This window comes from Chanos chanos, chromosome 1, assembly GCF_902362185.1.
Source record: "Chanos chanos chromosome 1, fChaCha1.1, whole genome shotgun sequence".
NCBI classification, from domain to species: domain Eukaryota; kingdom Metazoa; phylum Chordata; class Actinopteri; order Gonorynchiformes; family Chanidae; genus Chanos; species Chanos chanos.
Genome location: NC_044495.1, coordinates 20,900,589 through 20,915,874, shown reverse-complemented (window position 1 = coordinate 20,915,874; position 15,286 = coordinate 20,900,589). Strand labels below are relative to the sequence as shown.

General features: G+C 39.3%; 1 protein-coding gene across 2 annotated transcripts in view; it reads right to left on the bottom strand.

Annotated features, from left to right (window-relative positions):
• Positions 1–15,286, bottom strand: part of grm8a (glutamate receptor, metabotropic 8a) — a 71,984-nt gene that overhangs the window by 51,264 nt on the left and 5,434 nt on the right. The gene's annotated exons all lie outside the window — the stretch shown is intronic.

The following is a 15,286-nucleotide window of genomic DNA, read 5'->3' as shown; positions in this document are numbered from 1 at the left end:
GTGCCCTCTCCGGGTCTTTCCCCATTGCTCTACCATGTCTATTGATCCCAAGAGCATATGTTACACATCTGGACCACAGTGCTGTGGCCAACTCTGTCACCAGTGTGTGCATCACTGAGCAGGGAGAATTAGTGCCAGGAGCAGACATGTTCACTGAGCCTGGCAACCAACCAATTTCATTCTGAGGTCTTGCCCTAAGGATGTTGTTTCCAAATGTTGTCTGAAACATGCTAGAGGTCAAGGCAGCTATGCACCAAACAAGAGCAGACAAGTGAGCAAAGTTGGGAAAAAAAACCCACATTTGTTAGTGTGGCTTCTCTAAACCTCTAAACCATTTGCCCTGTTCTACTTTTTTTTGTTTGTTTTTCTTTTCCTTTTTTTTTTTACCTGAGGACTTCCAAAATCCTGATAAAGAAATGTAAGAGAAAGACTTTGTTTCATGCACCAGTGAGCTCTTCACTACAGAACGAGTGAAAAAGACAACAAACTAGGAGGTACAGAGACTACATTAAAAGAAAATGGATGTTGTTGCTCACAGCTGGGAGCAGTGGATGAACATGTCATGTAAACATTATGGGTTTAACACAGCTGTTTGTTAAACATGCAGGATGTATAAGTGGTGGAGAGGGAAAAGAGGGTTCAAGGACACAGGTGTGCTACACTATGACCAGGCTAAACTGTCTTACATATAACAAGCTGAAGGTGGGGAAATGAGTGCAGTAGCAGTAAACAAGTGTTCAACATGCAGCCAGAGATATGACATGGGTATTTAGTATCAGTACAGAAAAACAGGGAGTAGATTTCTATCAAAACTGATACAGCTTCATTGTTCTCTTCCTTGTTATATACTTAAAAACTTGATTTGTATGCCAGTCTTTACAGTGTTTGTGAATATGAATTATATGTTTTCATCACAAATCAAATAAATAGATACAGCCAACACAATATTTTTGGTGCTCATTTTATCAGAACACTACATAGACCATTTTCACATAAGATAAAATGCGTGTGACTGGGTTAACTATATCAGCAGAAACAGTACGAATGCATTGTTGTCATTACAAAAGAACATTCTGTTCCATCAGACATGTAACAGACATGAGCATCTTCTTTAACTAATTTATTCACAAAACATTTCAAAGATATATGTCATAGCTGATCAAAATCTGACAGCGCCAATTCCGTCTCATGTCAATAAATGTTGTGTGCATGTAATTTTATTACATCACAAGTATAAGTGTTTTCACTGGGAACAAGATAGGAGACAAAAACAGAAGAGAAAAATATGGTTAGATTTATTATAAAATCATATTTAAGCCTCAAATCTCAGTACACTATGTGGCAGTGTTTTGAAAGATAATGAGATTTAAAGTATGGATATAAATGAATTCAGCAAAGGAGGAAAAGGAGATGTAGCTTCTTTTAGGTTCAAGTGTGTCCCGTATTGCCCCCCTCGTTTTTATGTGTGTGTGTGTGTGTGTGTGTGTGTGTGTGTGTGTGTGTATATATATATATATATATATATATATATATATATATATATATATATATAATTTTTTTTTTCCCAAAACCACCGTAACAAGTAGAGTTGGAATGGGTGGCTTTTAGAAAATGGACTTTAATGATTTAAAACAGTTTATTACAGTGATCAACGGTCTCAGCCATTCTTACCTTTGATACTAAAGCTTTTTCACATGGGCATGTAATTATTTTTTGTAATTAGCTTTTATAGAACAACTCAATTTGCCCTCTCACCTTATTCTTTTACCCATGTGTTAACTATACCTAAATTCATTTACACCGCATACATGGGCCTTGCTGGTATTTACTGCCAGGCAGAGGAGTCAACAGAGACAGTGATGAAGGTCAGTATGGTAAATGTGACTTCAACGGTCTTTTAAATTAGAGCAGTGCTCGAAGACCACTAGAGGGAGATCAGAAAATTAATGACTTACGCTATTATCTGACTTCAGTATATACATAAATTCGTTCAGAGCAATTTGAATACCTAGTGATAAAAACCTTTTCAGAAGATTCCCCCTGGAAAAGATTAGACTTTGCTCCTTTTCCTTTTTTTTTCAACAGATTTTAATTTGTGAGTTTCTATATCTTCTATCAGTACATTCTTTTTTTTTATTGCTTCACTGTATTTCTCCATGTCAGGATTTTCATGCAAATTCTTTTTCCCTGTGAGCGGACTATATAATAAACTTCCTTTATAAAACAGAGGCTGACAGCTGTAGGCTCTCAGAAGATTATTATTGTCTGTCAGGTTCTTTTAATATAGATCAGTCTAAAGACTATATCCATAGCAATTATACATTAGGAGAACTGATGTAATTAGTCAGTTTGTGTTAACTTAGGATGGTCTTAAAATTCAAACTTCAAATGATCCAAACAGGAATTCAGATCATACTAAAGGGTTGTTAGCAGTTATGTATTTATTTTTCATTTCCAAATTATGAAATATTTTGAACACAGCATAATCAGATGGTGGATCATGGGCATTTTTGTTTCAGCTGAATGAAGATTTTCCTCAAAGAGGCAATCATTCCATCTGCATAATCTGGTGCCAATAGAGACCATAGTATGGTTCCTTTGATTTGAAAACAAAAATTTGATCAAAACAAATATTAATTATGTGTCAGACCACTTTCAGCAGAAGCCTGGATATGTGAGGAACATGTATCAGAATCAGGTTTATATCTTATATCCTATATCCTCTGAAAGATATCACTCTCAATATCAGAACTCAACAGGAGGGAACCATCAGGCAAAGGATCAAGGACACAGCAATAGAAATAATCGAACAAGTGGCTTTCATAAAGAACAGTTATTGTGCAAGAAGAGGTCAGATAACAGATAAATGACAAAAGGGAACAGTAAAGGCATCAATCCCAGCAATTATCAGACACCCAGTGATGGTCTGTGTGTTTTTATGAATCTTCAGTAGCACTTAAGACATGACTAATTTAACAGGCCAAAATAATATCTTGTTTTTTTCCCCCCCCTTGCATTAAAATATCATCAGAAGTTGTACATTTAAAGGCACTGAATTAACTGTGATGTTCTTGTACAGTCATAGTCGCCTGTGATATTCTTTTATAATCCCACTTCAGCTGTCCTGCTGTCTCACAGTAAAGGATTTATTTATTTTTGAATAAAACAAGGTTTCTCTCACTTTTTATGTTGTTCTGATAATTTTTTGTTTGATTCTCAAAAGAATCTCTATATCCTGGTCCACATGTCCCCAGCTTCAGTTAAAGCAGTTGAGGGGTTATGGTTTGAGAAAGGCATAACATTACTTTTGTTTCAGAAACATTTAAATGAATCTTTTAAATCAATCTACTTTAAGTTCAAAATCATTGCAGTGAGTTGTCAGGGGAAATTGTTATCCATTACTAAGAACAGCAACCCGAGAAGAGGTCAATACCTAATTTGAAAGGTTAAAGACCTCTTGTCTTTTTTGCTACTTTTTGTATATTGTAACAGTGTACATTGTTGTTGTTGATGTTTTTCCCATTTGTTTGGCTAATTCTTTGAATTACCAGATCTCTGCTTTTGGGTTTCATCAACCCAGTTGTCTGTGCTAGCCGACATAAAAACAAAGATCTCTTGGCATCCTCTTATCAGCCAAAGCAAATTCATCACGCAGAATGCAGGCGTGGGCGGCCTCAGAAAGACAATTCCACCCTGTATGAATATATTATTAACATCTACCATTTTCCTCCGATGGAGTCCATTGCATGAAAAATGCTGCAAAGGGAAAAAAAAAGAGGAGAGTGAATTGCCGTCTCTGTCTGCCCTTAGTTTCTCCTGCTCTCTCTCTCCCTCTCCCAGCAAGGCATGCAATCTTGTCCAATGACTAAACAAAAGTGTACTAGAGCTGACAGGGCCTCAAGGAGATGCAGACACATTTACTGCATCAAAAATATTCACATTTAAAAATAATTAATAATGAACATGTTCCAAAAGCGAAAAATGGCAATAAACATGGAAGGACAATCACTGTCTAGATTCTTTTATTGATATATTTAGTGTGAAACCACAGTGAATCCAGAAATATCCCAAATATTTTACTATGTGGTTTTAACTTATTTATCAGATTTTTAGAAACATGAATGTTCATTTTGTCCAAAGAGTATTGTTTTTCATTTATATTACTGGAATTTTAATGTCCATGACACGTAATGTAAATAATATAAATATTATAACTAGAATATAAAATTTACATTGGCTTGAAAAAGCTAAATCTATAGCTGCCAGTAGCTGTAAGGATAGGGAGATGGATAGAGAACAAAAAAAGAAGGGTAGCTATGTAACCATAAGACTATTTAGAAGGCATAATTGTGTAGTAGTAACAGTTGTAGTAATGGGTTTAATTGTGAATAATAATTTAGCAGATGGATAATTAGAATGGAGTGAAAATGTAAAAAAAGAAAAGAAAGAAAAGAAAGAAAAAAGAGGGGGGGGGGTTAGTGAGAACAGCATGTTGAATAGGGAGTGTAAGGCAGTGAGATTTAAGTGAAATTAGTATGTTGAATAGAAAATGTAGAGCAGTTGAAATAAGAAGACAGTGTGGATAGAAGATTAGTCAGAGGGGTAATATAGATGGATGCATGAGTAGGAGTATAGAATAGGGGATGACTGACTGACAGTACTGTAGTAACGAATAGGTGGAGTACGCTGAAAAGAGAATTTAGCGCATTAAAGTATGGATAATAATATGAATGGAAAGATAGACGTCTGAGAGGAGAGAGAAAGAAGTGGAGAGAACGACAGAGTGACTGGCGTAAAGAAAAGAGCGGACTAGGTAGCCTTGGACAAGAAAAAGAAAAAGGCATATATTGACATAGAGCTTATTATATATATTTCTCAAGTCAGTCTAACTGTACACTGAGTGGCCTGCAATAGGGTAGTCAGATTCTGAGTACTGAAGTATGATTTTAAGGACCAGAAAAACTTTGCTTACAAGCAATTAAATCTACTATTAGATGAAGCTACTTCTTAGGTTTCATAGTTCCATGATGTGCTCTTCAAATCAGGAAAAAAAGAACTATTTAAAAGAACAATTAAGTTAGCTTTCCCAAGTCAATTTAAATATGGTCCATACTGAGTCCTTTATATTGTGAGAGAATCACACATACACAGTCATACATGTAGCAGAACTGTACGTGTATTTATTTGATAATATAGTGTAGAAGGTCTGTTGTTTCTCAAAGCTGACATCTTCGTGATGATGAGAAACATCTCTTCTCCTCCTCTCCCATTCAGTCTACATTTCCTGAGAGCACACTTGACTGATGCCCTGCCAATGCTGTTTTGTAATTACCTTGTGTATATGAGAGCCACTTCATTTGCCATTCTGAATGAGCTCTGCAGGTGAGTTGACGCTAATAAATGAGAGAGCACATTTCTGCCATGTCTACACTATGGACAGGGTTGATGAGTTTTGTCATTTAGATGAGGGTCTCAGTGATGAGGGTGGAAAAAATAATAAAACAGAAGAAAAATAATATCTTTAGCATTTGAATCTTATGAGAATAACAGCAGAGAAGAAAAAAAAAAAACCTGTCACTAAATGACATGCCGTTCATTTCAGTTCACACTGTAATGTTAACTCTCAAATCAGGTTATCCACATTGCCTATGAACTGAAGCAATACTGCTTTGTCTGATCTAGTTGTTTGGGAGTTTTTTCTGTGCATGGAGTTTACACAGGGGGTATCGACATTCTTGTATCAATGGTATGTTAATTCTGATGAAATCCATATGACTGACTAATCTAGGAAAGTTGCTGAAAACACTAGGCCTCCACTGGTCTGATTATGTCATTATATTGGCCAGTTCTGTTCCTAACTGGATTGAACAATCAGAAATCAATGCTGCTACATCCCTGTGGAAAAGCCAGCACTCAACCAAAACTAAAAATGACAAATTGCCACTGTGTCTGACAGAAGGAGAGAAATGGAAGTAGCTGGGTGTGATAGAAAGAGGTGGGTGGTCCAGCATACAGCAAAGAGTGCTGCACATAGTCATCTGCTAAAACACCAGTGAGCCAACTAAGGCTATTTATTATAGACAAAAAAGCCTTTCTCTGTTGATCTAACAGTAGCCACAACTTAAATCTTTTAGAAAGATTCAACAACTCTTTCAGAGATACAAGAAAATTCTTTCTAGTGCTTAGGTAATAAAATCCAGAGTCAAACACACTCACACGCATATACATATACTATATACTGTATACTAAGCCTTATATTCTTGTATGTGTGTGTGTATATATATATATATATATATATATATATACACATATATATGTGTGTGTGTGTGTGTGTGTGTGTGTGTGTGTGTGTGTATATATTTGTATGTATACAATGACTATGCATATTTACAGTGCAACGGTGCAGTGCACAAACCACTGCCACCACTCCAGGGGAACAGAATGTCACAATATATGCAGAAATAATTTCTCATGGCTGAGGGCTGAAAGAGCAGGACACTGTGATATTACTGAGTCACACACATACATGAAGTTCTCATCTGGTGCCTCATCGCTAACTTTATTAACTGACCTCTTCATACAGAAGCTCAGTAGAACCCCCTCAGGATACTGTAACCCCCTGCAGGATTGGAGAACAGCCATCACCTCAGGCATCTTCAGACAGTGCTATATTGACTATCATTCTTTTTATGCTTCTATTGTTGTCACAGTTCAAAATCAAGTTCATGCTAGCTAACATGAGATACCTTAAAAGCAATATTTAAAAGAATTTAGAAAAATCTTCTGGCGGCACAGTGGCGCAGTGGGTAGCGCTGTTGCCTCAGAGCAAGAAGGTTTTGGGTTCGGTTCCCGGCCGGGTCCTTTCTGTGTGGAGTTTGTATGTTCTCCCCGTGTCTGCGTGGGTTTCCTCTGGGAGCTCCGGTTTCCTCCCACAGTCCAAAGACATGCAGGTTAGGTGAATTGGAGACACTAAAATTGCCCTTAGGCAATGAATGTGTGTGTGAGTGTGTTTGTCTGTGTGTCTGCCCTGCGATGGACTGGCGACCTGTCCAGGGTGTTTCCCCGCCTTTCGCCCTATGTGCGCTGGGATAGGCTCCAGCACCCCCCACGACCCTAATCAGGATAAGCGGTTTAGAGAATGAATGAAAGAAAGAAAAATCTTCTAATATAATTCTGTGGTCATTTGACCAGTGAATGCAAACTAGCAGTAGAGGCTTACATGTTAGCCTTTGCTCCATGTTTATATCATGTTAGTTATCAGGAGACATTACAAAATTTTTAAAATGAAAAACTGGGGGCACTTGGGTAGTACAGCAAAAAAAGATGCTAGCCAGCCAGTACAGTCACCTTGATTCCCCAGGTTCATTCCCCGTAGAGGTACTTCCAGCTTGGCATCCAAATGATGGAGTTTGCAGGAGGGAGGCCAGCTTCCACTGGTTGGTTGGGGCACTACATTAGTAGTAGGTGGATCTAGGAAGCATAGCGTGAACCTCTGCATGCTTTCCAGCTTCCTGGAAAAGTTTTCCACGGTCAGTGACTTCAGATATATTGGAGGAGGTATGTGGTAGTCTACACCCTCCCAGGCCAGCATGAGGTTTGTGAAAGTGATGGGAAATAGACATACAGCAGAATTGGCTACTACTGAAAGCAGGGATAAAACCACAAAAAAAGTACAATCCACACTAGATCATCTTGTTGCAGGAACAGCATGTACACCCTGAAAACTAGGAAAAGAGAGGGGGGGGGGGCTGCAGAATTCATAGCTGAAGTGCCTTATTTCATTCAGTAGTAAAGGTTGTTTTCAAACACAGAAGGGATCACTACTCAGTCATTAGTGATGTGGTATTAAGAGCATACCAGAGCTCTTGGTTCAGGTGCATGATGACACATTTGGATAAGGTGGTTGGAACAGCCAGTCACTAAAGGCCTTGATCCTCGTCTGATGCATGGACCCTGGGTTTCCTTTAAGTGCAGTTTCACATTTATACACAATTAAGTCAAGATGTGCTGCCTCTGAACACGTAATTGAAAACACTGAGACTGAAGCTAGGAACAAAAGATTCAGTGCCTAGCTATACTTTGATGAATCTCTGCTGTGGTCACAACAAATATCCATCTTTCCCCTTATGGCCTGTGTAAAGACACCCATTTTTAACAGATAATTTCAGTCTTTCAGTCTAAAAAGGTAGGAGATTAAATAAAGTTAGGATGTGTGTGTATGTATGTGTGTGTGCGTTTGTGTGTGTGTGTGTGTGAGAGAGAGAGAGAGAGAGAGAGAGAGAGAGAGAGAGAGAAATTGATATAAAAAATGAATTTCAAAAAGCCTATGTCTAAGTCATGCATAAATTCAGATTGCTCCATAGAATAATAAAATTTTTCTGGAAGAATAAATGTGAGCTCTGGAGATGATTATGAAACTTTTAAATCTATGGTTTTGTATCATTGTGGTACAGGGTGAATAAGTTATTTGTCGAGCACTGACTAGGATCAAATGGCTTCATTTGAAAAATTCAGACAAAAGGCCAAAAAAACATACAATATTGTAATCTCCGCCAGGGTTTTTTGGTCCTCCCAATTTACCTGTTAGGTAAGTCTGTGTGCTTAAAAATGGTCTATTCGTTCCCATTTGTCAATTCAAACTCTTGGCAGAATTGCATAATTGGTTTTGTTCAGAACACTCCATGGACTGGAGGACATTTGCATAGAAAAACAAGACCATCTGATTAGGTAGTTTGAAAAGTACAGTTTGAAAAGTTGTGCTTTCCATCAACTAATTCCAATTCTGAAACACTTTCAAATGGTCTGGTCTTTGATCCTACTCCTGCTGTGCGGCAGATTTCTCTGTCCGAGTCCCATCAAGGGTAAATGGGTCGATGCAGAAACCTTAATGAAGAGCTACATATAGAGAAAGAAAGAAAAAAAACACACTTGAGAGAGATATTTCTGCAAATTGATTCTGCTGTCGCTAAATGCTCAGCGGCCTGTGGTTCCATGTGTCTGAGATAAATTGAGGGCAATCAAACCTCAGCAGTGCACTAAGCAAACATTGATGATAACAGTTGTTTAATGATCTAATGAGCAAAAGTGCTTTTATTCAATGGCCGCATCATGCTAAAAGGACAAATGACAGGATAGAAATCTCTGCCTCAGATTTTTCTTATGATGTTATTAAATCTCTGTTGCACGGATCTAATCTCATGAGTCTTGTGTTTCTGAATGCATTCAAACAGCATCATTCTTTTAATGAGGAGTGAACAGATAAGAAATTTTATGAGTTATGAAAAAACATGTTGTTTTATGACCACCAGTGCTACACCACCAAAAAAAGTCAAAACATCTAATGGGAAAGCAGATATCAACTCCCTCTTCAGTTATGTACGCAACCAGCGGTTGACACACTAATCTAGAGACAGATAACTATTGCAGAGCCCAACAGAAAACTGGGAAGCATACAAAAAGTGGGCACTAAAGAGAGATGGCAGGAAAGAAGGAAGTGAAAAACACTCTCTTAAATCCTCATCTGGCCCCAGAGTTGAAGAGAGGCAGGAGATGTCACAGACACAGTGCAATCGCCTGTCTGACAGAGCTGTAACTCTTTGGCATTCAGACCCAGCTAATCAGCGTCGCTTCTATCTATCATGCAGCTGGCCAGAATCTGATCCATTATACACTCGATGGTTTAGAGCAGAGATCTGTGTTCAGATTGTCAGCCTGGCAGGTAGTACACCTCAGCCACATTTGTCTCTGTACGAACTGACTCTGTCTGAGTTTGTTACACAGAGCACAGTCAAGTTACTGAGGGATCAATGGCTTTGGGCAAGTTAATCTACTCATTTAAAGAAAGGCCACAGAAGGGAGGATTTAGTTTGTTTCTTTTACTGGACCTTTTCAAACATATCATCTCTAACACGACCTGGATCATTTAAGATGAGCTATTCTGCCTTAAAATGAGGGCAAACCTAACCCGACAGAGTCAGATTTCTTTGGTTGTTAGGTGTCTGGGGGTATGTTGCTCTTCAGTAAGTCGACTCCTATAGGTTTCATCTTTCTTTGTGTGTTGATTATGTTTTTTTAACCTTCACAATGTGCTCATGGGAAGTTTGATCCTTCAATTTTAATTTCTCAATAGTCAGTTTTGAGAATTTCATAGAATCAAATCTGATGTCTAAAGTCTTTCAGTTTCATCATGCTTTTGTATTTTAGTATTCTTTGCTGCACAGTAATATCAGCATTGGTTCTGCAATTTATTTTAACCCTGACATCTCTGACCCCTTCGTCTAAAGATGCTTTCATCTGACTACAAGTAAAACTAAAACCACTGAAGCAGAACTGTGCCGCCGTAAAGTGCTTTCAGTTAGTGCAGGCTGATTCTCACAAAAATAAACACACCAAATGCATGCACGCGCACACACACACACACACACAAACACACACACACACACAAACACCCTTTGAAGTGCTATGGGATGACATAGGTTATTATGTGCTGATACAGTGCTGGTCACTGTAATGATTACAACAAATGATCTATCTATCTAACCTAACCAACTTAAAAACGAAATTAGTCATATTGGCTTGCCTCTACGTTTTAACAATATTAATTTGCTTAGCCACGTTAGTGTAGTAGCCTAGTCTATTACATGACAGACTCCATGTTAGAGCCATCCTTGACAAATCCATCCACAACTCACAATTGTTGCACATTTTTTTCATCACAATGACATTTGGAAAAGAAAATTTGCACAGTGAAAAACAACAATAAAACAAACAAACAACTAATTCACCCTTTTCTGCTGTCGCCATCCCTCCTCCTGTTTACCAAAGACTCTAAGTGGAAACTGAGTGCACGCAAGATCTAGCATCGAGAGATTAATGAGTACTCAATGTTAATGTAGAAACTCGAGAACTGATGTAACTGCTCGAGTACTCGAATGGTCGAGTACTCTGTGCAACCCCTAACAGATAGATAGATAGATAGATAGATAGATAGATAGATAGATAGATAGATAGATAGATAGATAGATAGATAGATAGATAGATAGATAGTTCTACTGGTACCACTTTGGTATTCAAATGGTTTGATCTGGCTATGGACAGCTCATAAAGAACTGTCATTACAAAGTTTTGCCTGTAACCTAATATAACAGGCGCATCGTTCAGTTTGAATATGACTACTACAGTGGAGCCATAATAATACCATCTAACTTTTAACATGTAACCTTTATTCCAAAGTACAAAAAGATACAATAGACAGTTAGCTAGAAAATGCATAATTTAAGTCTTCGAAAGATCGTCTAACCTTTTCTTTGATACCATTAGACCTCTGGTGAATGCATAGCTCATAACATAACTTGAAAGGGAAAATAAGACCACTAACAATACCCTTAGATTAGAGGAACTGAAAGGGAATTGTAAGTGAGCAGCTCACTGGCATACAGCGAGGCCAAGAGTAGAAGAATAGTCTGCTAGAAAAAGAGCAGTTTCACCTTGAGACAAAAAGAACATCCTTGCTAATTGGTAACAAATGTTGGGTTTTATGTGGGTTTTTTTCATGCTCCTTTTTGTATTGTGAGAGGATGATAAATAGCACAGGCTTGTACCCTTGATCTCACCAGCACATAATCAAGGACGAAAATCTCTGCAGCTAAACCCACCCAAGGGACAGAGTCTGACAGTTAAGGATATCCCTCACATCGCACAGCGATAAGCGCATTCTCCATCTCTCATAAATCAGAAAATTGCCTTTCTCTCAGATCATGAAGTGTGCCTTGATGAAACACCAAGAGGCCAGTGGAACTGAGAGACACAACAGCAGCTGGGTCTTGTCACTTGTGCTTTTTTCACAAAGCTGATGGATCTGACTAGGGACTTAGACCCTGTGGCACATGCTCAAGGCTTTGTGTGTGTGTGTGTGTGCGTGTGTGAGTACTGTAGTTTTACAGTCATTCAGATAAAGAATATGAAAGTGTTACTAAAAGAACAAAAACACAATTCTGAGATTTTAATCCACTGGTCTGATCAGGGGTTTAAGAGATTTCTCATTTAACTGCATTCACAGATATTTCTCTTAGTGCATTATAACCAGTTCTTGGCTAGTCACCTCTTTCTATGTCACTATGTAACCTGCCTTTTAACCTACAGACATGTTCTCCCCCCTCCCTCTCTCTCTCCCTATCTCTCTCTCTCTTTTTCTCTGTGGTCCATAATGACTCGTTTAGGCCCTTAAACAGAAGGAGACGTGTTTTTCCTCTAGAGCCCTGGGGGGCCAGGCACACTGAACTGCCAGCACTGTTTTGCAGCAGTGAGTCAGAACAGATAATTGATTCAAAGCTGTGTTCATTAGAGCCAGCATGGCCTAGCAAGTCCTATGTTCCCAGCTTTGATCTTGGTTGAAGCTTACATGCAGTCAAGTATGGATGTGTTTGCATGGTGTGGGTGTGTGTGTGTGTGTGTGTGTGTGTGTGTGTGTAGCATTGGCCAGTAACTGAGAGAGAGAAGACAAAGAAATTCATCTCATTCTCCATCCATCTCCAAATCTACTGCTGACTTCTAATGTCAGAGAAAAAAAAAGAGGCCTTTCAGATGAGGGCAGACTCAGGCACTGTATCAGGGCTCCTCACAATGCAATAATGTCTGTGCCCCAGGGGCCTGGGGTCTGAGAACACCAAGTCAACAGTGGAAGCTCTCTGTTACTGTGGCAACATGTAAAATCCCATGACAGTTCTCAATGTAATTAACCATGGCCCATTGACATGGTAATTATGGCTATTAACGAATGCTCCTCCCCTGCCACTCTGTACCACAGAGTGATTCCCTCTCCTGAGCCCTGTCACCACATCATAATACACATTACACTGGCCTTTAATAGTATAATGATCATTTAACCCAGACCTTACCGCCCTACAAAATCCTACAGAACAGAGAGCAGTGGCAGCACTCAGACAGATAACACTAACCTGAGTAGCGCAGACAGATCAAATATGGAATAGAATAGAATAGAATAGAATAGAATAGAATAGAATAGAATAGAATAATCTGGCAATTCAAGGATGAAAACCTGGGTATGTCTGGTACCACCTTGGAGTCACATCATACACGTTAAAAAACTGATGAAGCAACACAACGGTGACTGGGCTTGCAAATGGAAAGCATGAGCTCGGTCAGAAGAGCGACATGCAGAGCAGCATTGTCAGACCTCATTAACAGGTTTTACAGAGTCACTGACCAGAGAACAGACCTCCAACAGCAAACGTGAATAAACACAACCAGACAGGCATCAGGGCTGTGACCAACAGGCCAAACTGACACACGCAGTCAGTGTGGCCTACCTCTCCCCTCCAATCCTCAGAGAGACAGTGAGGTCACAGAGATCCCTCTGACAGTTCTGCACCAGGCCAGGATTTCAGCATGCCTGTCACAATGCCCTCCAGTGCACTTCTGCCAACTCCATAGTGAGCAGTCACACTGAGGAACAGGACTAGAACGCTCTTAAGCACTCACTGAAATAAACGAAAGGTCTGTGAGAGGAATACCATCTCTCTGGTAGTCTTGGTTATTTCTCAACATGTTTATGATTCTTAATCATTTACAGTTGACATGAACAATAGTTAAAAGCATTACTTATTAGATAATCTGTGGCGAGAGCATGTGTCAGTTGTAGGCCAATTAGTGTCTCATACAAGGTTATTGAAAGGAAGCATTAAACAAGGGGAGAGTGTAAATGTTGCCTCCAGTAGAGGAGACAGTAGGCTTATTGTCGCACGCTTATTGACTTTTTCATTTGCCTGTTGTGTGACATTAGTTTCCTGGCTAATTGGATGCTTGTTAAATCCTTTGTCTCTAAACTCTAATCCAGTTCTCATGCTGCAGCTGGAGGAATGGAGCCTGTCATCTGTCTCAGATGGGAACTCTCATGAAAGAAAAATAAATAAATAAATTAAACATTGTCTACAATCTGGAGCTAAACAGGAGGGGCAACAGAGACCAAGTAAGAGTTACCACAACCCTCTAAGCTCTTTCTCTCTCTCTCTGTCTCTCTCTCTCTCGCTCTCTCTCTCTCCCTCTCTCTTTTGCCCCTTTTCCCAGTCTCCCCTCTGTATCTCATGGCACGTCTTTGCAAGTGGACATGCTTCACAGATCATCCATTCATGCAGATATAAGTACACTGCCTCCTGCTTTGTAAAATATCACAAGTCACATTCTAGCAAAGGCCATTTGCTTTACACGATACAGTAAATAACCAAACACACACGGGCTGCAGCCTTCGTGTTATTTCTGCAATATCACACATTAATGCTGCTGCTCATAAACTTTAAATGCATAATTAAATGTTGTGAGCAGTACAGCTGTCTGATGTCAATGTTGCTGGAGAGCCTCAAGCCTCAGTAATAATAGTTGATGGAAAGAGGGGAAGCCTATAAAGAACAGAACGTTGAGTGTTGAGTCCATGCACAACAGCTTGTCATTATCTTCTCGATCCATCCATGTCCTCCTTGTCCTTATTATCATCCACTTTTCTGGGTGTTCTTTATTGCCAGTGCTCCAGAGCACTCCAGTGTAGTCATCCCCAACAGTATTATAGCAGCCACAGTTGGTATTCAGATAAGCGATGATTAAGGGTTGTGTTCACCTCAAAACACACACACACACACACAGAAAAGCAAACATACCTTAGCATGTCGTTTGGTTCTTCAGAGTAGGATCTAAACTGAGCACACAGTGAGGGTTGATGTGTCCTACTCTCTACCTCTGTGCTGGGTCAAAAGTAGCCCAGCCAAATCATAGTGGCTAAATGTGCAACGGGAAGATTAACTGTCATTCTTCTTGTCTTTCTTCTCCTTGTTTCTTCTCTCTCTCTCTCTGTCTCTCTCTCTCTTTCTTTTTCTATCTCTCTCTCTTTCTCTCACACACACATACACACACAAAATACAACACAGGCCCTGTTTACACCTTGCATTAGATCTGATTTTGGTGATCCGATCCCAAGTGGACAGCTCTTAAGTGCGGGTGTAAATGCAACCAGTGCACATTGAGGTCACATCGAGATCAGATCACTCAGACCACATGTGGAAGTGGTCTACACCACATATGACCACATTTTTTTAGCATTGTAAACGCGAATGCAATCTCGACCACATTGAACGACTGCCTACTCAACTGACGTTGAGGTAAATAAATCATGTTACGAGTCTACGAGTTAAACAAAACACTTCTGAAATGAATATTCGACCCCTGAACAACACGTGATACCAAATTGCTAGTAAACCCCACTACAAATTTACGACAA